The sequence below is a fragment of the Calliopsis andreniformis genome, chromosome 6 (assembly GCF_051401765.1).
Source record: "Calliopsis andreniformis isolate RMS-2024a chromosome 6, iyCalAndr_principal, whole genome shotgun sequence".
In the NCBI taxonomy this organism is placed as follows: domain Eukaryota; kingdom Metazoa; phylum Arthropoda; class Insecta; order Hymenoptera; family Andrenidae; genus Calliopsis; species Calliopsis andreniformis.
Window position 1 is genome coordinate 14,696,957 of NC_135067.1, and position 24,446 is coordinate 14,721,402.

A 24,446-nucleotide genomic window follows, 5' to 3' on the forward strand; every position below is an offset into this window, starting at 1 on the left:
AACGGCTGAAACGGATTTCGACGCAGCAACGACGAGATAATAAGCTTTAATTATACTAGGGGATGCGACGGCAACAAATATGGGTTGAAAGATCCCTCTCTCGACTGCTGGCCCGCTGGACAGGAAGAGCGTCATTTGCTCGTTTACTCTCTAGCAATTTGTGATAGAGGCCAGAAAACAAGAGGCTGCTTTACTATTTTAGGGCACGGGAGGCGAAGAAAAATGTTGATTGTAACCCGCGAAGACGTTGATTAATTAACGTAGGTCGTTGGACTTACGATCACTGTGTATGTATAGAGGGTGTTCGACGACAGGTGTCAGAAATTTTAAGGGGCGATTCTACGTGGCAAAATAAGACGAAAGTAAAGAATGATAAAATTGAGTTTAAGGCTCTGTTTCAGAGTTATTAATCATTGAGAAAACTAAAATTCACGTGAAATGTATCTGACGCGGGGCTTATTCTACTGCTGACGTATACTAGCCAGGTGACACAGATAAATCAGTAGAACTAGTCAGACACAGTGAAGCCAGTAGAATAAGTCCTAAATCATACATAGCAAACTCAGTGGAATAAGTCTGAAGTCAGACACAATTCGCTTGAATTTTAAACGTTTTCTCAACAATTAATAACTCTGAAACGGAATGTTAAACGTATTTTCGTTATATTTTAGGTCGTAGTATCGCTCTTTAACATTTCTGACGCCTATCGTCGATCACTCTGTATATTATATCTACTCTGGGAACCCTGTTTTATGTAACCAAGTTATTCCTGAAACAGCAGGAATAAGCGGAGAGAGTAAAAGCGATCGAATACGAGGCGAATTTCTGAAGTGCAGTCCCCAATAACAGTTTCCGCGGATCGAATCTCTCATCTGGCACGTACCTTCAGATCAGTCGATTCATTTTTATCTTGCGCCAGCGAATTGAGTCGTGACGAATCCCACCGGTGGTTTCAGTCGCCAGATCTCTGAAAATCCCCCGAGAGATCGTTGACCTTCTCTGAAGCACTCTCAAAGTTCCGAAGTGACTGAAGAGAGAAGAAGAAAGCAGGGGTGCATGGGTCACGAAAAAGGACGGAGAGCGACACGCGGCGGAGAAAGTAAGAGAGGGAAGAAGAGCCAGAGGATGAGAGAACATTCCATATCGATACTCTCCTCTTCGGACTATCCTCTCGCAATATCGTGCTATATATCACCATCACGTCTGATCGAACTGCTAGTTTATACCTACATGACTCATAACGATTCGATTGAATCGGAAAGGGACCTGCCCCCGTCTCTCGTACTCTTTCACGTATTTCTTCTTGTCTTCTCCATTACTATGTATTTGAATACCCTTTCTTCACTTTCGGTTCTCACCCCACTCTAGCTGTGATACTTTGTGATTCAGTTAAAGTGTAAGTATCGAGTAGATTCTTTGAGATGTTTGTGGACTTTGATCTTAAAGTGTGTGGGGCTGTTTTGAACACGTTGATGAGTTTGTTCAGAAATCATAGGGTAAGTGTTCGCAGTACGGAACACCTGATTTTAAACATCTGTCAAAAACACAGAAGTTGTTTTGTCAGTATGATAATCTGTTCTGTAAGAGGAAATATTTCACATAATAATACAATTATTTTTTATATAATTATTGATTATGAGTATGCCAGTTAAGTCACAATTTAGAATTTCGTGTAACAGAGGAAATGAAATTTGTGAAGGTGTTAATTCCAAGTGGTACATATGGTTCGCCCTCAATATCGTTTTTAAGTCTAAACCAAGCCGTGGCAAAATTGAGCTATAAAAAAAGAATGGAAACCATAAAAGTTCCTGTCCCATAGTGTTCTTGGAAACTTCGATACAGTTCGAAAAAGGTTTGTAATAAATTCCCTACAAGCTATATATCGGTTGAAAGACTGAACCATCAAAGCGGAGATATAAGCGTCAAAGTTAGCGAAATGAAACTAAAGACACGAAAAATATTTAAATACCTAGCATTTAGAACTTAGAGCTATGACAACTTCGTTAGTTTGTATTATCTACTGTAAGTTAATAATGTTGGATAAGAAAAAGTACCTACTCCAAAATTAACAGAAGCATCATCAACGAGAATAATATTACCCAAATAATTGCATTAAATATCCCCATGTCGGCACATTGCGGACACCCATCATATGGCACAATAACTTCACCATAACAGCCCAGTATAAGGCCACTTTTGCGGTCATTCATTATGGAGCGTTGGTCATAATTAAATACACGGTTACATTTAAAAATAGCGAGCCAGAACCGCAAAACCGATGTTACGTGACTCTGAAAACGAGCATCATACCTGCAACAAACGTGTCGTATGTCCAGCTCTCCTAGCTGTATTTACCAGTCACTATGATGAACCGTGAAATGACAAAAACATCGTCTGTCTATGAGCTTCTCGTAAAGAAATCCTAATTCGTTTCGCGCTCATGCGTCTTGTTGAAATCGTTACAGAGGCATTCCGAGTAGAATACATACATGTTCCTCTATTACGAGGCGTTACCTTGAATCTAACAACGCGAAAGTCATCTCCACAATTACCCCCTTCCCTCTGTTTGTCTTGTCCTCATACAAATATTTTTTCCTACTTCATGCACAGCCCTTTTTCTCCTAGCTGCTATCCCCATTTCCACCGTATTCTTTCCAATCCTCGCGTTTCCAACGGGACTCGTCGATCTTCCCACGTACACACGTGAATTCCACTTACTGTCCCTCCCTCGTATTTTTCACGCCTCACATCCCGCGGAATATTGCGTCCCCGGGGGGCAAATCCTTTGGCAAATGCTAAGGCGAATCTTCATCCTCCTTTTAGTCCGGTACAATAACGAAAAACGAAATTTGACTGCGTTATTTTATCACGATTTTCTTCAGCTCTTAAATTAGCAAAATAGAAACAGAATTCCCTAACATGAGTATATGAATTCTAAACATCAAGTTTTATGAGTATCTAAATCAAAAGAAGGAGTAATTAAAATTGAAGTATTGTGGTAAAGTCGTGTCTAATACCAAAATAAGACAAAAGCAATTAATCTGAATTTTCAATGGAGTTTTCTCGCAGCGCAGAATCAGGTTGCCTTTCCCTCGTTCCCACTGAACCATCACCCACTTCGGCTCTCGTGAAATGTGAGAAAGACCAATCGACGGGCGGCAACCTCGGGGCAAGTAGCCCAATGAATAACACTGAAACGCTGAAACGCAGCTGAAGAGCCTACAGCGTAGTGAAACACCGAGAAGTTGGCGTTTCAATAGATGGAGAGAAGATTACAAGCCAACAAAGGTGTTTTAAAGTATATTTTAGTCAACTATATTGGTCAAATGGGAGTTCGTTACTGAACGATGAATATAAAATTGATACGATACTACGTAAATTATAGTAATCATTTTTAACACTATTTAGACCTATTGAAACAAGTTATATTTTAATATAATGTTTGCAATACGAAAATAGGAGATTCAATTGACTAGCTTCACTGCAAGTGACAGACAAATTTGTACACAAACATTCTTAAATATAACTTGTTTCAAACATACAAAGCAACTGAGAAGCAGAGTTTCTTTGATTCTGCTATACGTCACAGTATTAAAATGTATCAATTTTTTAAAATAATTTCTCGATAACTATACGGTAAATCGATTTATTATTTTTCCCAAGGGTTTCTTGTAATCCAAATTATGAACGAAGTCTTGGTCTTTCGCGTTTAACTAAGAAATACCTTCATACGTGACGCGCGGGAGCAGAATTGCAAAGAAGTACACGCGGCCTTAATACGCGGGAGACGTGTTCACGCATTAACGCGTACCTCGTCGCGCGGAGCAGCGTCGTTGAAAAACGGAATGGGGATTTTGTTGTTGAGAGGAAAAAGATGCCAGAAAGGGAGGCAAAAAGGGGTCGAGAAGAAAAGCGAGAAGGGAAGGAGAACGAGGCCAGTCGGAGCGGCTGCCCGATACTCGCGGACGACCGCTTATTACGCGAGGCAAAGATTCCAATAAATAAACAGGCTGGAAACTCGCGGGAGGAAGCGAGGAATGAATTGCTCTGATTCCATTTAAAACCCCTGTAGTATATTGATCTCTTGATCTTCGTCGAAAGCCGACGGATGTGTTCCGCTCGTGTTTCCGCATCGACACGCGGCCGCATTCTTTTCCCTTTTTCCCTGCTTTTGCCTCCTCTGCCTGCTTCCTTGGTGAAACTGTGTCAAAAAGAAATTCTGCGGAGAAATTGCAGTAGCAAATGGGGAAGGGATAAAAAATTATTAACGAAAGGTCGTGAGTTGAAAGAACATTTTTATAAGCGATATGTAGTAATTTAAAAAACTAGTTATTAATCCGTGAGGGAAAAAGTGCAAACACTCCGACAGATGTCGAGGATACCGAAAGGTCAGGAGTTAGAGTTTATGGTGACGATTATTATGGTGAAACTATTTTCCTGAAGTAAAGCTTCTCTGGATGTCTTCGCTAATTGTAATTCAGATATCGAATAAATTGAATTTGTTAAAGCTGATAATCGGATTATTATTAAAGTATAGAAATATAAAAACTGAAGTAGGTAATAATATCTACTTATGTGATTATATTTCACGTTCTATCCCTTCCGATAGGAGATTATTTAGAATACATAAATCAACGTCGTCGTACCCTTCTTATCAGTAACCAAGAGAACATAAACTTGATTTGAAAAATTTAAGCCCGAAGAGATATCGTGAACAGTTAGGCGTAAAAAATAGTCCATCTTATCATTCTTTTTCAAACTGAATAGTCAATATCTAAGTATTAAAAAAGATAGACTACGAAAAACCTATATGTACTATCAAGCTATTAATATTTCCACAGACAAAGGATGATTAGATTGATTTTATTATCCCCCCAACATCAAATTACCTTCGTTATCGTGGCGTTTACGTAACATGGAAACATCGGAATACACGCTTATCAGAGTGATAATACCGAAACTAGTATTTCATCTAGCTGTACCGTGACTTCGTAAGAAACACTTAAGGTCGACGTTTACGAGATCAGATTCAAAATGAGCTGCAAAGTTGCGGCAAATTAACAGCGGAAGAAGATTATCTTGAAGCGTTCCTTTCTTCCTTTCACGTATACACGCTCTTCGACCTGTAGCGCGTATCGAAGTTTGCTTTGATCTGATCGACGTGAACGATAGTTAGTTGCCCCAGTTTAAATATTTTGAAAGAGCTTTGATGGGTTTGATACAAAGTCTGCTCAAAAAGCAGCATAAATTTTGTTGGAAATTACAAGTACTGGGGCTCGCTTCAGCTTGACATGTTACACGTTAATTTTTAACAAGCTTCCGCGTCGACCTCGAGTCCCAGATCTCCATAAAAAAATTACACACTCTATCCTAAACAAATTCTGTTTATAAAACTATGGCTAACTAGAATAGAAAGCTCTTAACCCAAATCAATATGTCGCAATATACCTACAGAAACAATTTTAGCACAAAATTGTGCTAAATTAATCTTATTCTTGTCACTGAAACATCTGTACCTCAATTGCACTCTTTATCTACTCTTCTATTGTGTCTTTTACTGTATGCTTTGTGCTGTCTTCGCTTAGCTTCAAGGTACAGCGAATTTTTCAAAAGACGGAATTAACCTTGATCTAAGAATTCCGCATTCAATCTACGGTACAAAAGGACATACGTCGTAAAATTCTTAAACTGCTCTAAATGATGCACCGAAGAATAAACCGTTTTACGGCTGCATAGAGTTTCGAATAACAAGATATGATTAAAAGAAATCGTAAGCCCGTAACAGCGCAGCGGTTGGCAAAGTGTGTGTACCTAAAATTCAATATCGCATAACTTCCAGGCCATACTTTTTAGTTTTTCTTCCATGGAACCCACTAGAGAAACGCGTCGTATTGTTCAGCGACTCGCTATCCAATCAACTTGATCACGGGAATATAGTTTGAGGTTGTTCCGCGTCTACTCCAATCTCCTCCTTCCACGAGTTTCGTCCAACTCCGCGTATATCGCATTTGCAATTTCTCTTTCCCGCATGCTCCTCTTCCAATACCTTCCGCGTTCGAGTTACGTAAGATCGCGCAGAGGACGCGGGGCAACGGAGAAAGAGGCCATAATGGGAAAACAAGATCGCGAGAAAAACGCGGCTCGATCCCGATTGAAAGATTGAAGCAATTAACTGAAATCGATGGCGCGCGATTTAAACTTAAAACACGTCACAGACCGTTTGAATGAAACTTCCCAGGTTTCTCTTTCCTTTTTTCTTTTCACTGTTTCATTCCTTTCTTTCGCTACGACGTCCACGTCGAGAACAATTAAACAAATCTTGAGAGATCCTGCGCGATACTCTTATTTTTCTCAGGAAAACTGATACGCGAGCGACGTCAAACAGCATCGAAACGAATTTCCAAGTCGCGTTTAATTACGGTTACTCGCGGTTCCTCTGCAACTGAAACGTCATTGATCTGAAAGTTCAAAGGCGCTTTCCATGCGTTGATTTTCTCGTAGAGGATTTGCATTCCAATTTCCTCGCAGCTGTTCTGAATACAAAAGTGTGACCTATCTTATGATTTATAAATCTTATTTTTTAACAATCTGTTTGAGATAGTATAGAAGAAACTAAGGTTACAGTAGGTACAGAAACGGACGCAAAACTCGACTGATATTCCTTTTTGGCTAGCACTCCTAGGCACTTGCTGCCTTTCGAAAATACCCCCATCACGAGTTGCAGGAGTCAATAATCTCGAACACGACGCGAACGTGAACCCTTTGAAACTGCATATCTGAATACTCCATGTCAGCGTCAACGTGTATAAGCCATCTAATCTTTAGAGTAAATCGACACGTCAGAATATCGGCATGTTTTCCGTCGCTCTTCCCCTATACCTCTCTCACCATAAACTTCATCTGCGACGAAATTACAGCTGGGTAGCACTCACGAAAACATCGACGTAAGTGCAGCCTGCTTGTGTATGACGGAAATTCCTTCAGTTCTAAGAAAATGACTGCATCGGTAATGAAAAACTTCGTATGAAAAATTAATGATGGCTTAGTCATAAACGTTCATCGCATACGCGCGTAAGCGCACTGGCTTTATAAACACACAAAAACAAATGGACGCAGCTTATTGCAACAGATAATGCAATGACCTATCACTCACGCATGCCAAGATAACGGGGCAACGGAGGGTTCTGTTTTGTGGCTACGAAGACGAAGGCCAAGAAAGCCGACAAATGGTCTAGACCCGATAAGATTACCCAGTGGATAGGTCGAACGTGATAAACTCTTAATAATGTCAACGGTGAAAGCGAACTATATACATACATACTTCTGTATACAAACGAACTAAGATAGCGTTTAAAAGCGGCGCGTGTCGTATCAAGAACGCTAACGTTCTGCTGTCACTACTGATCACGCCTGTGATCCATCAAGCGGCTGTTCATTCAAAAAATTCTCGGCTGTCCGTGTACGTGCCTCTTATGACCGATTAATCTGAAGCTGTTGCTCGAAGATAGACCAGAAAAAATTAGAGAGATAAAAACTGAGGAAATATTACAGCATGTGCAATGCGATGAGACAATAATGGATGAACAATGGGATGATGGAGAAAGAAGATGTACAGAGATTCTCCAAAATTTTAAAATTAAGAAAAGTTCTATTCTACGGTGCACGCTATAGATATTTGATTCTTAATAACAGATACGCGAAAAAAGACAATTTGTACAAAGGCTTCAAATTTCAAATTTGAATTTAAAATTTGAAAATTCAAATTCAAATTTAAAAATTCAAATTCAAATTTGAAAATTCAAATTCAAATTTCAAATTTCAAATTCAAATTTCAAATTTCAAATTCAAATTTTAAAGTTCAAATTTCTCAAAGTTGTCAAAGTTCAAAAATTCCCTTCACTCGTATTTCAATGTGTTAATCCTATAAAATAGACGAAATGAAGCTTTGAAGATACCTATAGCTAAGACTGCAGAGAATATCAACTTCGAACCATTGCATTGAGTAGAAACTGCACTCCCGGAAACAATTGCAAGACAGTCCACGAATTCTTCTCCCTTTTATCACACAAGATTGTTACGCTCAACCAGAAGCGTAATAAATACAAGGGAATACGTTCCAATAAAAGAATTTTGCATAATGCGACGATGCGATCGTTGTCGCTTAACAACCGAGCGATCATATTCGAGGGAAAACGCGGGCATTCGTTTGACATACTGATAAAACTTTCTGCTACGGAAGAATCGTCGACAGTAAGTAAGGCATCTCGACGTAATTACTCTGCGAAGATACCATTAAGGGATAATGGGATGTCCAGGGGGAGCCTCTTCAACTGCGGGAAATACTGATCAAACAAGAATCAAAGAATAAAATTCACATCGAGGAAAGACATTCCAAACTATCATTTCGATTCCCGCCGTTACTAGACCCCCCCGTCTCTCTGTCGGCTATCTCCTTCCCGAAATACTTTGGGAATGTACGGTCGAGTCGGCGCAGAACAAACGATCCAGAAACGATCGAAATAATCGCTGCGTTCCCCGGCAGTTATAGCCGATTAAACGGAAACGGACCCGTCATCGGCCACGGGGAAATGAGAAATGCAGAGGGGTCGTTGTTGGTTGAGGTCGCGGGGGTGCGAAAATCAGCGTCGGCCTCTCATCAGTCGACTCCCCGACGGAAGTGGATGCAGCGAGGAACGTTTACATGCCCCGACGCACACGTGCGTCGCTCCACTGTGTGCTCCTTTGCATCCTGCGCAACCACCCTCGTGCAGAAGAGAACGAGTTATGCGACGAAGAACGGCAAGGTGAAGAGAGAGAGAGAGAGAGAGAGTGGGAGCAGAAAAATAATAAAGAAGTGTAAAGAAGCGAGAAGAGGCATGGAGAACACTGGTTGGACGAAAACAGGGAACCGTTTTCGACCCGGAGCAGCAGGGAGAAAATCGAGAAAGATGGAAGGCAGTGGAATATGAATAAGAAAGATAAAGCTGGTGAATGAGGGAGGGAAGGAGAAAATCGGAGAGGATCGAAAGTGCAACGAAGAGGCCGCGAGTCTGGCGGGAAAAATCAATAGCGGTGAGCCGGCGAACCCAACCCTCTCTTGCTCTCTCTCACTCCGTCCCTCCTTCGCTCTCTCTTCCTTCCTCTTCATGCGTGCCGTATCTCCGCCTCGCTTTTGGAGTCGAACTGAACTCACGCGCCCACACGGCCGCCCTGCTCTAAGCTGCGACCAAGCCTAAAGCCACGTCCACCTCCTCCGCCTAACCCCCTTCGCGCCATCATTCTTGTCGCTTCCGCGACGAGGACGCCGTCGTCGCGGCGATCCCCTACAACTACCGCAAAAATCGCATTTCAATCCTTCGGAGTCTGCACCAACCGAAAGAGAGGGTTTCGCGTGGCTGGGAACACTCCACGACCCTCTCGTTGTGCCACGCACATTCCTGGCGTCGGTGGAATCTCGGGACTAATGCAAATCTGTGGAATGGTTTACGAGAAAATTATCTACAGGTACAAGGTGATTCAAATGGCTCGAGTGTAATAAAAAATATTTTAGGCTGATGAAATAATTTGAATGTAGTTATCTATCTATGTTTGTATCTGAATTAATGGATGTGAGAGTGGAAATTTTGTTAGGTCTTAGAACTCTGTCGTCAAGTGGTAACTACGTAGAATCTGAGGAGATAAGAGTGAGCCAGGCTAATCTAGGGTGTGAAAGATGAGAATTCAGATAAAGTATTTTGAGAGTGAAGAGGAATCGAGATTCTTCTTCGTGTTTTAAATTCCTTGCAAACCTTGCAATATGCATATAACAATATATATCTTGTAATGACGAGAGATTTGGTGAAATTGTTGCCGATAAAAGAGTGAAGATGAGCGCGAGTTATCCAAGTGGATACACCGCGGCAGCGTGACTACCATGTGCTGCCGGAGGGCCAATCTCTTCCTTTTCTGTTAGTACGCGACTGTTTTACAACTGCTCCACATGCATCCAGCGTCGGACGCCCAGGCGAAATTTGAATACAATGAGCTGTTTTGAACTTTATCGGCGGGAGATTGTAGTTTGGGACGAGACGACGCACCGCTTGTTCGCTCCAACATGAATCCCCGCGGCAATTAAATGTTAATCACACTACCGGCCATTCTCATTCTTGAAATGGAACAACGCGTTCCACTATTGACCCTAAAGGAACTGTACATTACGAATACTTTTAGCAACTGTTTTCGTTGTTGAAAAAGAGAGAACTGTTGTTGAGAGAAAACGATGTTGTGATACGAAAGGGTTTCTTCTATGCACGAAATTTTAATACATATGGATTGAAGCATGTATTAAATTCTTTGATAAAAAAAATCTTGAATAGTGAAAACGGTTAACGGAAGATTTGTTAAGAAACAGCGGAAACGCAAATACATTTCTTTTTAGATGTGTGAAAATATCGAGTGATTTTACTCATTGTATTTCTTTTTTCTTCTGTCAAAGAAATAAAGACCGTTTTCACATGCAATCAGTATCGACACGTAAATTTTGATTTAGTGATAGTAATTGCTCGATAGAAATCGAACGAGATTCGATCGCCTCGGTTCCGCTTATAACGTAATGGTTCATTGCTCAATTTACGAGATTTGAATAGCACATTATCGTTTGCATAAAATCGCGAAATTATCGCCGCATTTATGATCCCGCCGGTGCGCTCTATAACCCGTTTAATTGCGATGATATCGGACCCGTATTGCGTATTTTCATACATCTTTTCCTCCGTTTTCCCTAAGGTGTCGACGAACTAACGATAATACTGGTATTAAACTAAGAGCTTGATTAAAACTAGACATGCAAGCTATTTCATATTTGAGCGAAATAGGAAATGAACGATGTACATAAACGACTTGGCAAATCTTTAACGCACGCTTCTCCTTTTAGTGAAGGCAGTTAATAGCCTTAATATATAATATCCATAAAAACATCCGTAGGTATATTAAATTTACTATTAAATCTGCTTACAAGCCATAAGAAAGAAAATTGAATAAATTCTAAGTGACGAATTTGAAGTGATATCAATTGGTAGCACCTACAGTCCGTTCCAGTGAATCTAGATAATACAAACATCAACTGGTCCAGAGATCGATGCCCTTCGTTGAGGGAAATCAACAAATAGATGGAGAAAGTTTGCAGAACATTCCATCCCCGTGGTGACGAGTTACATTTATGGGATAACTCGCGGCAGCTGGTGCCACGTATTAAATTCCTCACCGAATCAATTATGTAACTTTCAATTTGGCTAGTGCTGAACGGTCATCTTAACAAGTTGTGAGAGCTGCCAGAGTCCCATGTAAATTTACGAACTACCACGAACACAGTTCTCTTCATCTGTTGAAATTCAATCGATTCGAGAACGCTCGGACAGAGCGTCTATCAAATTTTCTGGTGGAATTTTGCCACGACAAGTTCGATTAAATGCAAAACTTCCCAACGCACGATCTATTGACAAATTGAAATTTTACCGAATACTGATAACGTAACAAAAATTCTCTCAGGACAATATTTTTAGGATATAAAATTACTAGATAATCGAAATACGAAAGCAATAATTACCAACAATCGATCCACGACGATTATCAGTACACGCAGATGTATCATGCAACGTTTCGTTTAGATCATTCCATACGCATCGCTTCAAACAAGGCTTATCTCCAATAAGCTTGATAAGCAGCTGAATTGATAAAAATGATTGCGTGCAACTCGTACGAACACCCTTAACCTCACCTGTAATTGCGTCCGACTCACGCCGACTATAATTTGCAGATCGCATAAAGTTTTCAGTAATTAACGCAATGAAGGAGGGACTCGATCGTGACAATTACTCGATAATTAGTTTTAGACGATAAAACCGGAAATACAAAAAAGCATTAAATAATCAACCACGATCGTAATCTCTCTGAATTTCTATTCCATTCAACATAAGCAAGTTAACAAAAATTGACGTGGAGGCTGCCACGCGAAATGGCCGACTGGATTTGAACTTACGACAGAAGAGAATCGTATATTTAGGCAGTAGGAGGTAATGCAGGGATCCTTCGGATGCTTCGTTGAACAGAAATCGTGGAAATGAAATAGAGACAAGTGATCGTTGCAACTTCATTTGTGAATAATAAAAAGGAAAACGAAAAATAAAGCGTTTGCTACGCACGATACAGTAATTACCATGAAATTATACGTCTCCGTTCCAGCGTAAAATTGGCACGAAATTACGTGTTCCCGGATGCATTAGAAGTTGGATTACCCGCAACCGTCTGATCCATTGAAATTCAATTCGTGCCACTGAAATTGCTCTTACCCTTGTGCAAACTCTATTACGGATATCTATGGATATCAATACTTCATTAGGACGAGAGAGAACAAAATATAGAGGCCAGAGTTTGAATGGGCCTTTTTTATTCTACCGTCGATGACCGGATATACACGGGCAACGAAAATGTACATGTAGTTAGGAGCGAGAAGAGTGGCCAGATGGAACAAGCTAACGATTTGGGTTAATTGCGATCGCTTGTTGCTTCTTTCTCGGATCAGCAAACGGAAACGCATGCCGTTAACGTGCCAAAATACGAACAGAGCATCGCTAATTGACGTTTCGCAACACGTATCAATGGGTGTTCGCGTAATGCATCGCCGAGGATAACTCAACTTCAGTTTGCTGGCTAGCGACGATAATCAACAATAGTGCGCGACTAATCGTAATTAAACTTCGAAAATCCCATTCGCTTATCCAGCCTCACATTTCCACTCGCGCGCGCTGCTTCTGTTTGATACACTTCGCGCGAACCTGTAGATAAACTCCGTCAATTGAAACCAAAGTACATAGTCCTTAATCCCGCCTCCATAATCCCTAGTCTTTTCACCTAGTCCTCACTAGAGGCTAGGGTCTAGGAAACAGGGGGAAGATAGAAAGGAAAAGGCAGGAAGGGGAGGAACTGCGCAGGAGACCCCTGGGGCGTGGATCAGGGTCGGGAGTCAGGGACATTCACCTTCGCAATTGCAGAGGAGGAACCTCTCCTGTGGTACATGCCTGGTGAAGCTGAAAGACCCCGAAGCTCCAACCTTGACGGAGCCACAGAAGCGACTAAGATGTTCGTGACCCCTGGAGTGTATTTATACCGCTTCGAAGTAACGCGATAATTTAAATAAATAACAGTGATTGGTTCATTGAAAAGCTCCGATCAAACCATCAGAGAACAATTTACGAAAAATTGATATTTCGAGTAAAGGAATGATTGTTACAATAATTGGCATGATAAATATCGAAATCTAGGTTTCTTAAGGTCTGACCAGGACCCTTTTCTACTTATGCACCCAGTTGTAAAGTTTCTCTACTTATAAAATTTAATTTCGTTGCAACTATTGTACCGTATAAGGAAAACTGTTAATTAGTAAAAAAAATTACATGAAAGTTCTAAATGCATCTGAACACGATGAAGTGGTTTTCGCCATAAATTGGACCGCATGTACTCCTGCACACGTCAGAGAGTTAAATTTCGTAATCGAGGCTATGTGTTCATTTCATCTCCCTTCGTCTAACGGTGGTTTTCACTTCAGGAAAGTAAGTTACGAAACGCGCGCGTAAGGGGAGAACTTGGAGTCCATGCGACGAGACTACATAGAAACGCCCTACCTAAAATCAGAGAGTTGTCTCTACAGTGAATAAAATTCGCATCCTCCCGATGACTGGTCCGCGTGTTTCGAACAAGGAAATCTACTATCTTTTATGTTTTGCTGCTCGGTAAGAGCTACATTAAAATAATTAGTGTTAGCGGCATTGGCGTTACGCAAGAAAGATCCACGCGGCGCTGAACGGTCGCATAATTCATTCAACAACCTCATTGGCCTTGCTCTGAGCCGCAGAAACGCATGTAACCATGCTGGAATTACATAATACTATGCGTACTCCCAATTTCCGTAACCATCCACGCTGACCGACTTTACGAGTCGTAATTTCTACATCTATCAACGTACTTTCCATTGTCTGTGCATAGTAGTCACGACATGACACGCTTCCACGCCACTTGCAAAGATGTTGCGTGATAATTCCTGAACTTTCTTCCTTTGTTACTCGCACTAGGGGACGTATCTATTGACAGCCGACATGCTAGTTTTCCCGATTATCAGCACGTTCAGGCCGCTACTGGACACTTCTCTTAGGTAATTCACGTGTTCATCAATTCCTTGAACACCGATGATTCCTGTTGCATGCTGTAGTTTCTGTTAACGTGATCGACTAGGTATCCAGGCAGAAAATAGAATAAAGAGCACGTATGCAGAGTTTTCTTGATTGATTTCAAGTTCCTGTTCTGGTTTGAAGTTTGGATAATTTTTTGTTTATTCAAACAGTTTGCAAATTGAACAGCTTTAATCCTGATGCAATTTCAGTGCCTTTGCGGCGATACGTTATCCTACGAGCATGGTTTATTTTACTTTGACTTTTCAGCCCACTTCCGTTCCTCTAATTTCGTTTCACGAGCATTCTTGTTTACTTTATGCCCCGATTCGCTGACGGAGGTGAGAGAGTTGGCTCGCCCGAACAACTTCTCCTCCGCTTCCTGTGTATTTTTTCCCACCCAGTATCATACTGCTATCCTTGTTCTTCGCAATTTATTTCCACAGCCCGTCACCACGGTATTATTTTGAAAGTCACTGTTTATTCACTGGTATCAATCATAATGGTGGAACACTTGGAATGCTGAGCAAGACGAGAACCAACCACTTCAAAGTGGCTCTGCGTTAATACCTGGCTTCGGTATCGAGACACCAGTTTGCACAGTGAAATGAAAGTTCTTGGGTATCGAAGAACTAATTTTCTTTAGTATTTATTAATTTCTCAGATATTAGAAATCAGGGGTTCCTAAATAAATAGAAACGTCTCGTATCTTTCAGTATTTGGCTCTGACAATCAAATCGACTGACGTATCAAAATTGTATATTATACGACTGATCCAGTCGTAAAAATACAGAAAATCATCTGACGACTGTTTTATGCTCGTTAACAAGCTTGCAAGCAATAACTACATATGGCGGCTCGTAAGTCTGGGACTGGAGCACTGCGTGAAAATGCAAACAGATGTTGCGACGATGAACAGGAATAAACATCTCACGTCCACCGTCGAGAAGGGGTGCGAGGAAAACTAATTTCTTTTGACTAATCACAACGGCCGGAGCGAAAAAGCCATTTCAACAATTGCTTCGTTTCACCGACTGGTTGTTCCCTGGATTCCCTGAAATTTATCGCATCGTCGAGCTTGTTTACCTCTCTTCCTTCGATCCCGTCGAACGACGCGAGAGCGTCAGGCGAGCACAACACACGATGCCTCGCAACGATCCGTGTTCCTCCTAACCGTGCACATTTCTTCTAACTGCTCTTCACAGTTTCCCGCAGCCGTTACTCCCACAGTAAAAGCCACGTTTACTTTGCTCGCTTCTTGACCCGCAATCCGATTCTCAAGCTACTCCTTCCTTTCTGGCGTTCGTCGATCGCTGCGAACGCTAAGTGATTAAACGATTCCTTCACTCTTTGCTACACTCTGCAGCCATTGCTAATTTCCTTTCGTAACTTTTTGCTACCCCGTGTGGACGATATGATAATACTACGAAGTCCAAGGTTTCCTCAAGTCTATTCAAACTGATGTGAGTTCTATGGAAAGGGAGGTGTAGTTACGATGATGGTTGATTAAGTAGTGTAAGAAAACCGAATTTTCGAATATTCGAGAACCTAGGACTAGTTACCCTAACTCGACCCTTCGAAAATTACAAAAGTCCTTATAAAAGCCCTTCACTTTATATTAGAAAGATATCTAAACCTTTTTACCTAGTTTTTTATCAGTAACTAATTTTCTGATATTTAATATGTATTCTAGGTTTCAGGGTGAAGTAAAATATCACTGTAAGTACGAAATAGAAGCTTCGAAGTTGCTCGGCACGCGTTGCACTCGAAAACCAAATCACTCGGCAAAGGTTGAAAGCGTTCAGTCTCTCCAAAATATCGATTGAGACCGAGAGTGGCTCATCCCTCTCTTCCTCCCCCTTTCGCTAGAAAGACTAACACGAAGGCAATTGGAAACGGATCTGCATGCCGCGGAGTATTCAGAAGAGAACAGAAAGGGAGGGCTGAGTGATAAGAGGAAGTAAAACGTCGCCCTCGTTATTGAACGAAGTGTCGAAAAGGAGACGAAAAAGAACCGCCCACATGTTCAGAATACAATTGAAATAAAGTCTACGACGAACACTATGTTGTTATTCTGAGGCAAGGTAGCAAGTTTCGTTTAGGAAATAAACGGAGCAACATTGCGCATGAAACGAGAGAACAGCTCTCAGTGGAAAATGGGAAACTTTGTGAATACGGTGCGCCGAATAATTTAGAATGTTGCAAATGTTGTGAACTGTTTGCATAGCGCACTTTAGTGAGCTCTAGAATAACTTTGCGTAGACAGACTAACATTCTGATATGAATATATAAGAAAATAAAATAAATGATTTTGTCATGCGTGATATGTGTCTGTAATTATAGAAAAGTTATCAAACTAGTAGTGCGCCTACTTCAGAAATAATTCATCTGCTAACCTGTCCACGAAACCACGCATTCCTTTATTAGCATATCAAACTATAGCGTCATACACCGTGGCGTCGATAAATTCCCGAGTTATGTCAACGCAGATATATCGTCCAGCGATCGACTAGCGGCAATAGCCTAATCTGGTAGGGAACTGGCTGGTATTGTTGGTCGCTGCCCGCAGGAACGTTGCCATCTCGCAATCCGTTTACCAGCTTCTGTTCCACTCCGAATCGTAGATGTAACACTACAGAAACGATTGATTTATCTGTCCTTACACGACTCTGAGAAGCGAAATTCGCCCTAAAGCAGCAGAAACCATGAAGCAACGTTACGACTGCTAAACGATGACGAAGGTCTTCGACTTGACGTCGATTTATGCGTCGGAACGTATTCTAATTAATAAACTGATATATTAATTAATATTAAGTCCGTATTATAAACTCTCGACGGTACAGCCGCCGTTTAATCGAGAAATTCGACTGCGTAGGAAAATTAATAACTCCACCGTGGCGACGATCCCCATTCCGAGCGCTCCCAGAGCGCCTAATCGATATTCAATTTTACGCCACGTGCTGTCTAGCATGACTGGCGTCACCGTTCCGATAGCATCAATTATCCTAGGCATCGGTATTTTGATAGATGGCATAATTCCGCGACGAATATAATATTCTAGGTCCATGCCAGCGTCAAACAGAGAAATAGTGTTCCTCCGATTCAATGGGAACGCGACTCCGCCGCTTGTGCAGATTATTCGAGGGATAACCCGTTGAACGGTAATTCTACTCTACCGCTATCATAGTAAGCCGATAGAATTAGTGACAATGCAATTGAAATGAACATCATTTGCGACTACATCTAGGACGTCGCATCATCTTGCATACTTGCACGTTTAAAAAGTTCTGAGGTCTATCCATGATCGTCTACTGACACGAGGAAGAATTCAATCTCTGCTATACATGAGCCAGAGTTTTGGATCTCCAAAAAGTTCGTCGATCTTACAAAATAGATCAGGAAATAAATCGTAAAGTTTAGTACTAGAGTTATTAACACCGAAAAAATAGAAATTCTTGAACTTGCACAAGTTATATGAAAATCGACCTATTTAAAAGTAGTACAATCAACCTGAAAGGCGACCGTCGGGTACGACGATGACGAAAATGAAGTTTCCGAAACTTCGTAAGCCATTCACGTACCTATACTTTGCCTTTGAAGGCCCCAATCGATAACAGTATAAAACAAAGGAAAACACTGCCTACGGTTTCTTGAATATTTGCTCACGTCCTATCCTTCTAGGAGAGTACAATCTATCAGGCTTCTTTTCGTAAAACTCCCCGAATATAAAGTAATCCTTCAAAGAAGAACTGCTCGAAGAAACTTTGACTCTTCCCTCGAGGCACAGCCAAGCATTATTTTCTTAGACTTACTAGCCTTGTGGAAGTAAAAATGAGGGATTTCTAAGCAGCGAGGAAAGTAGCTTCCTCCACAGCGATCGGTGGCGAAATCTGGTCGATTCGTTTAGTGTATGACACTATCGACGAAACTTTAAAATGTCGGGGGAAGGAAACTGAATCTAAGATCGAAAGAGGATCTAAAAAATGCTTGAACAGCGTTTCTAAACTTAAATAAATGAAGCCCGTGAAATATTTCCTAGCTGATTTGCATAATATTTAAAAATTTGAATGGTATAATTTAGGAGCCCTTTGTTATTCGTGACAGTTTCAATTACATCCAGCCAATTCCTAAGAAAGCACGAAATACCCCCTATGCAGAATACCATTCCGTATCTGCAATATTTCACGCTGACTTATCTCTTAGCCACAAAGGTTAAATTCGATTCCCGGGACCGAATCATTTATGAATAGCGGTTAAGACGACACTTTCTCTCCCTTCTGGCCACGGAGAGACACTCCGCATTAAGAGCGTCTAATTAGAGGCAGTGCTACATTCATTAAGAACACAAGACGCCAGCGAGAGTCCCTTAATTCTACAGTGCAGTTTCGTCTGATTTACGTTCTCGTTGTCGCTGCTACGAGCCCGGCATTCGTAGGACTTCTTCCTCTCTCTCTACCTCTCTCCCCTTCTCATACTCTCACCTTCTCACTCTCTCACTCTCTCTCTCTCTTCCTCTCTTTCTCTCTCTCTCTCTCACTCTCTCTGTCACCTTACCGGAATAAGCCCCCAATGAGGTTACCAAACGCAATTCAGTACACGACACACGGGAATAGAATCGCGCGCGTATCTAACACAGCCACTATACGAAACGCTACGCATAGATTTTAATGAATCTCATACGTAAAGAATCGAAAGTTATTACATTCGTGGTTACAAATTTACATTATTTAAATGAATAAGTCGAGTCTATAAAAAGCTTCGATTTATTATTAGCGATTGATTGTTATATTCAGAAACAGAATCTTTCGTCCTCCAGTAGCATATTTTCCACAATTGTAATACCTAATTTTAAACGTAATCGTGCTACATGATTCCTATTGAAGAAACAATTTTTTAATTTTTGGTAGATAGTATGATTTGGAAGTTTTGGTTATTAGTGCAAAATTGAAACTGATCATTTCTCAAGGATAGCCTAACAAAATTTGAAATAATATGCACTCGAAGTGTTCTGACATATCGATTCTCGAGACGTCGGATTTAGCAGCCCCACGTGGAGGCGGTCAAGATATACAGACAGGTGCTTGAGGAAGCCACCTTAGGGGCGGCGAAATCTCTGTATGGCAGACAAGACGGTTCGATGGTTAATGACCTCCCTGACTGTGCATCGGTGACGACACGGTCTTCGTCACGCTAAACTCGTAGATGTAGTCTATAGATTACGTTGCGTTTCATCGGTCGCGCATTTCTATCTCTCAGCGATGAATCTTTGATACGAAACGATATCTGATTACCTAAACCTGGATGATCATTGGGTACACAGGTTTCCTTCGTGTACCAAAGAACTGCGCCAATGATAAAGAGTCGGGAGGATTTAATCGTGTAATTCCAATCTGCGAACGCGACAGAATGCAGTTTAACGTAGTTCGTCTTTGCATGCATATGCAGATAGAATCTCATTAAGTGGGCGCGGATGCAAATGCAATCTTGAGACACAGCAGGACTATGTAATGTCTGGCTATCGATTATAGGGTGAACTCGAGTTAACTCAAACATCGATTGCCCAAGGTATTCCCAGTTTCTTAATTTTTCATCGGATATCATTAAAGAGTAGACAAACTTTCTTCATTGCGAATCAGAATTGAATTAGCGTTCCGTGAAGACTTCAACTCACCCTTGAACTTTGATGTCCATGACATTCAGACGCACAGAGTTGCATGCGACAGCAACATTGTGTTATCGATCACCTGTGTTACTCCTCAATTTTCTACCATTATATTTACCTATCCAGTACAGTGTTTCAATTGGAACTAAATGCTCGAAAATATTTTGCTTGCCTTTAATGCCTGCTGATCTAGCCAATGTCAATTGCACGTGTATCAAAACATCCGAGAGTGAAAAAAAAATGTTTAAATTTAGTAGGAAAAAAGAGAAGGAAATTGAATCGAGCCTTTCCAACGCGAAACGAGATCAGAACAATGCGTCCTCATTCCAGTTTTCCTATTTCCATTCTACGCCTTTAAAGAGAACATATCCGACGTGCACGGTGACGCGACCGCGGCTCTGCGATCCTTGAAACTTTTTCATGACGTAGTCATTTTCTCTTCATGACGCGACACGTGACTATGCACGCAGCGTGAAGCAATGCCATGCGGTGCACGACACGCAACGGCCGATCACGCACACAACCGAGCAAGATTCCCGTACAATTTACCTTTTCCTTCATACCTTAGAGACCACACGACGAAATAAGAGAAAAAATGCAAGGAAAAATCAGAAACACCAGCCATGTCAAAAATTGCATTGAAGTTTATGAATTCTAAATTCTGCCTTCCCAAAAAAAGCAGAGAACTATAAACCACTCACGATCAGTAAAAAGTGGCTGTTTAATTAATAAGCAATAAATATCTTGCTCGATTACTACTCATAAAACAGTTCAAGCTTACGAATATCCGCAATTAGTCATCCAGAGTTAACGAAAGGAAATAGTAATTTAATTTCCTGTGTGTGGGCACTGGTTCAAAATTCATAGCTCCTTTGGCAAAAAACACGTTCACATTTTATTGCTCAGAAGTACAGTTTGGCGTCATTAGGTCTGACAAGTACCATCAAAGAAGCCGCAAGTATCAGCTGATTGAGCTGGCATAGATAAACACGTCGCATCCTAACGAGCCTCGATCGACTGACTCTCAGCCTCTTTCGTTCACAGTGTAGCGTGACAAGCATGTGCGTAAGCCGTAACACGTGACCGAACATAGGATCCCACGCAAAGCGCATCGGCGAAACAACACAACTGCAGTGGACAGCGACGAGGCAACACGCGACGATCGATCACGCACCGATGTAAACACACCCGTTCCTCATCGCTTCGTCCTACCTCGGTGCTCGTCCACCGGTGCATGCCGCCGCTTCCTGTCGCGAATATCACTCTCTCTCCATTCACGCCGGACATGCCTCGTTTGCAATTATTTCTCTGTTTCCTTCGCGGATGTCGCGAGACGGTTGCAACAGATCCGTGTCTTGTAATTGCGAGCCTGACTCCGCTTGCGCGCCGTTCCACGCTGTGCGTCGAATTTCGACATTGAACAGTCGAAAAACCACATTTTGAGATATTTCATCGCAACGTGTAGTTCTATGCATTTTATATGTGCATCTAGACCCCAGAGCCAGAGTATATTAAGTGTAGATTTTTTCTGGGTGACTTCTTAGTAGGTACACTGTGGCTCTGGAGTCCAGGGGAGGTTTTGTGATTATTTAAAAAGGGTTAATTTTGAACTTGTACTGTTCTGCATCTAATTAATCTAATTGTTTTGGAAAAACTTTTCTATCGTAGTTAGTAATAAGTAGGTGATTCCTCTTTACCTGCTCAGACAGTAGTGTTGTCTTGTTTGAACAGAATTTAGTAGAAATTCCGAGTTAAGTTCTTATACTTCTAAAAAGTGTAGAAAGGAATTTGGTATAAAATAGTCTCAGGGTCATATACTGTACGAAATTGGTCAATCTTACATAATCCCTTTCTCGAGTATCATGAATGTATCGTTCAGGCATTCAGAATTCGCGTTCATCACGTCATTGCAAGGTCCGCTGCACCTGACCACATGTTGAGCCATTAACTGCAAAATAGTGAAGTCATTCTGAGTCACTGAAGCGACGGCTTCTATACTCTATGCTCCAATTAATGGTCGAGATATGTGTTCCGTATTTATGGATTAAGCCAATAGCCAGATGGTCTCATTCACTACGAATGAACGGAATTCCTTTGCAGTGGTACGTATACCATTACGTGAACGCAAGAGTCATCACATAATCGTAATTTCCTGATTGCCTGAGCGATAGAAATCTCACGAGGTCTGACACTAATAAGTATTATTTATTATTATCTATATTCATCTATGCATGAAACCTCATTAAATGAACCGTGAAAGAAAAACAATTTGTGAAATGTCTTCAAACTGCATTGTCACACCTTGCCCCTTAAACAAATTTCAATCACACCTCTGCAGAGAAAGAGAGACATAGACGAGGATCGCGTTTACGGAGGAACAAAATGCGCAGATTAACGGGCATGAATTAATAAACCTCGACCTCTTTTTTGTACCGTGTCGACGGAAAGAACTCCTCGTGGCAGGAGCCGGCAACCAACCGATGCAATGTAACGCAAAGGGGACGCGACGGTGCACCGAGTGCACACATAGTGTCTGCCATATTGATTGGCTTGCTCAGTATTACGTAATGTCATTAACACGTCGCTTACACATGCGCTTAACTTCCCAGTTCCTCTCAGCCTGTTTCGAGCCGACGCGACGTTACCATTGCATCGTCCTCTCTCCTCTCTCTTCCTCTTCCAGAACCGGTGGAACGTGCACACGTTGCATCCAACGAATACGACCAGAGGAAAGAGAGAGAATCGCGATGTCTCATTAGGAGCAACAAAGAAAAAGGACAAACGGGCGTGCAGACACGTATGGCGGTCGCATAAACCATCACAAAATAATGCATGTGACGAGTGCAGAGTGCGTAGGCAACGACGAATGTGTACCCACGAATCCCGCTGCAGTCCTATGCACTGCGTGTCTCGTTCTTTCCTCCGCTGTTCCTACGCTCGCACAAGCACGAAATACGCACGCACGTCCCGTCAAAAGTACCCAGAAGCCGGACAAACAAATACACGTGACGTTCTCGTTTCGCTGATGACAAGGATGCGCCGTGGATGCACTCTGTGCAGTCAGGGCGCTGTGGAACCGAATCGTGCGCAGCTGAAGACAATTTACCGTGAATATCGGAATATTCGTCGGCCAATCGCTGTTAGTATCCGATTGTGAATTTTGTGGAATGATGTATGCACGCACGAGGCTAATGGAGCGCGGCTCGAACAGTAAAAGCCATAAATTATACGCTGGCTCTAGTTAGGGAAATTTTATTGCGAATTTGTTTGCGGATAAGATACTAATCACGATTTCTCTTTTGTTGGTTGCTCGTGGAAATGTGCCACGTGAGAGAGTTGATCAAGAATCTAACAATGAGAAATCTAGAAAAAAAGTCGATGTAACGAAATCGAACTCAGATGTTGCACGACAAACTTGTTCATAGTTGATGCGTTCTCTGGCTGACTAGTGCACGTTTTACCATTCTTTCTACTTGAATCTTAGAGAGCGTGAAGAAATACAAGGTTTCGATTTTAATTTTTAATGGGACTGCAAAATCGCTCAGCTGTATATGTGTAATTATATGATATATATCGTCTACATTCCCAAAATAAATGAAAAATACTATAGAAAAGCATCGAAAGTAGAGTAAATTATAAATAACCTAGTTTCATTCACATACACAACAGATACTTCCGTGTTCCTAATCGACCCTCACTTTGCATCCTGAAATAATAAATAAATTCTTTCTCCCAGAAGAAAACACAAAATCTTCGTTGAGTTGCCACTTTGCCAAAAACGAGTGGCGGCGTTACAACGATTATGCGTAATTCAGTGTTAAATCCCCATAGTGTCGCGCAAACCACAGCTATCATGCAGCTTCAGTAAAGTTGCGGGTGACTATGTGGGCGGCAGATATTTTTGGACGCTTTCATGAACCGCGGGCCAGAAATTTATGTGGACGGTTGAGAATGCGCTCGGCGGAGCGACCGACGAAGAATCGGCCTGCAAAGAGGAAAGAAACACGTAAACTCGACAGAATGGAAATGTTTTCCCACGAATGTATACACACAACACGCATACACACGTATATAAGAGATAGCTTCTCATCCAACGGTTTCCCGTCAGTATTCGAGCTCCTTTTTCCCTCCCCCTTCTCCCCTTTTCTTCGCCGAACGCTCGATCTTCTTCCGACCACCTCTGTCTTTCCCTCGGCTTTTCATCTACTGAACTAAGTAGATTACTCAACAAGTGGCAGCCAAATCCTCCGCGGTCACCGACTACTATGACCTTAACGTCAACCTCGAGTGGGTCTTCTTCCGACTATTATAAATCAGGATATCAAATAAAAGATGGCTTGTACAGCTGAATACGAATTCCAGTACTATTTGACCCACATCTGTGTAATGACTCTACTTCATCGTATGTACGCCCATTTTTCAGAAATTTGAAAATTTTTAAATGTAAATATTTAAATATTTGAATTTTTGAAAATTTTTAAATATTTGAATTTTTGAAAATTTTTAAATATGAATATTTAAATATTTGAATTCTTGAAAATTTTTAAATATGAATATTTAAATATTCGAGTTTTTGAAAACAT

General features: G+C 41.4%; 1 protein-coding gene and 1 long non-coding RNA gene across 13 annotated transcripts in view; both read right to left on the minus strand.

Moving 5' to 3' along the window:
* The window catches only part of Rbp6 (RNA-binding protein 6), a 585,462-nt gene that overhangs the window by 546,585 nt on the left and 14,431 nt on the right, over positions 1–24,446 (minus strand). The gene's annotated exons all lie outside the window — the stretch shown is intronic.
* LOC143180758 (uncharacterized) lies at positions 21,019–23,977 on the minus strand. Its single transcript, XR_013002172.1, has 3 exons — positions 23,931–23,977; positions 23,562–23,848; positions 21,019–21,259 (listed from the first exon to the last, which is right to left on the minus strand). It is a non-coding gene; the product is annotated as an uncharacterized LOC143180758 (long non-coding RNA).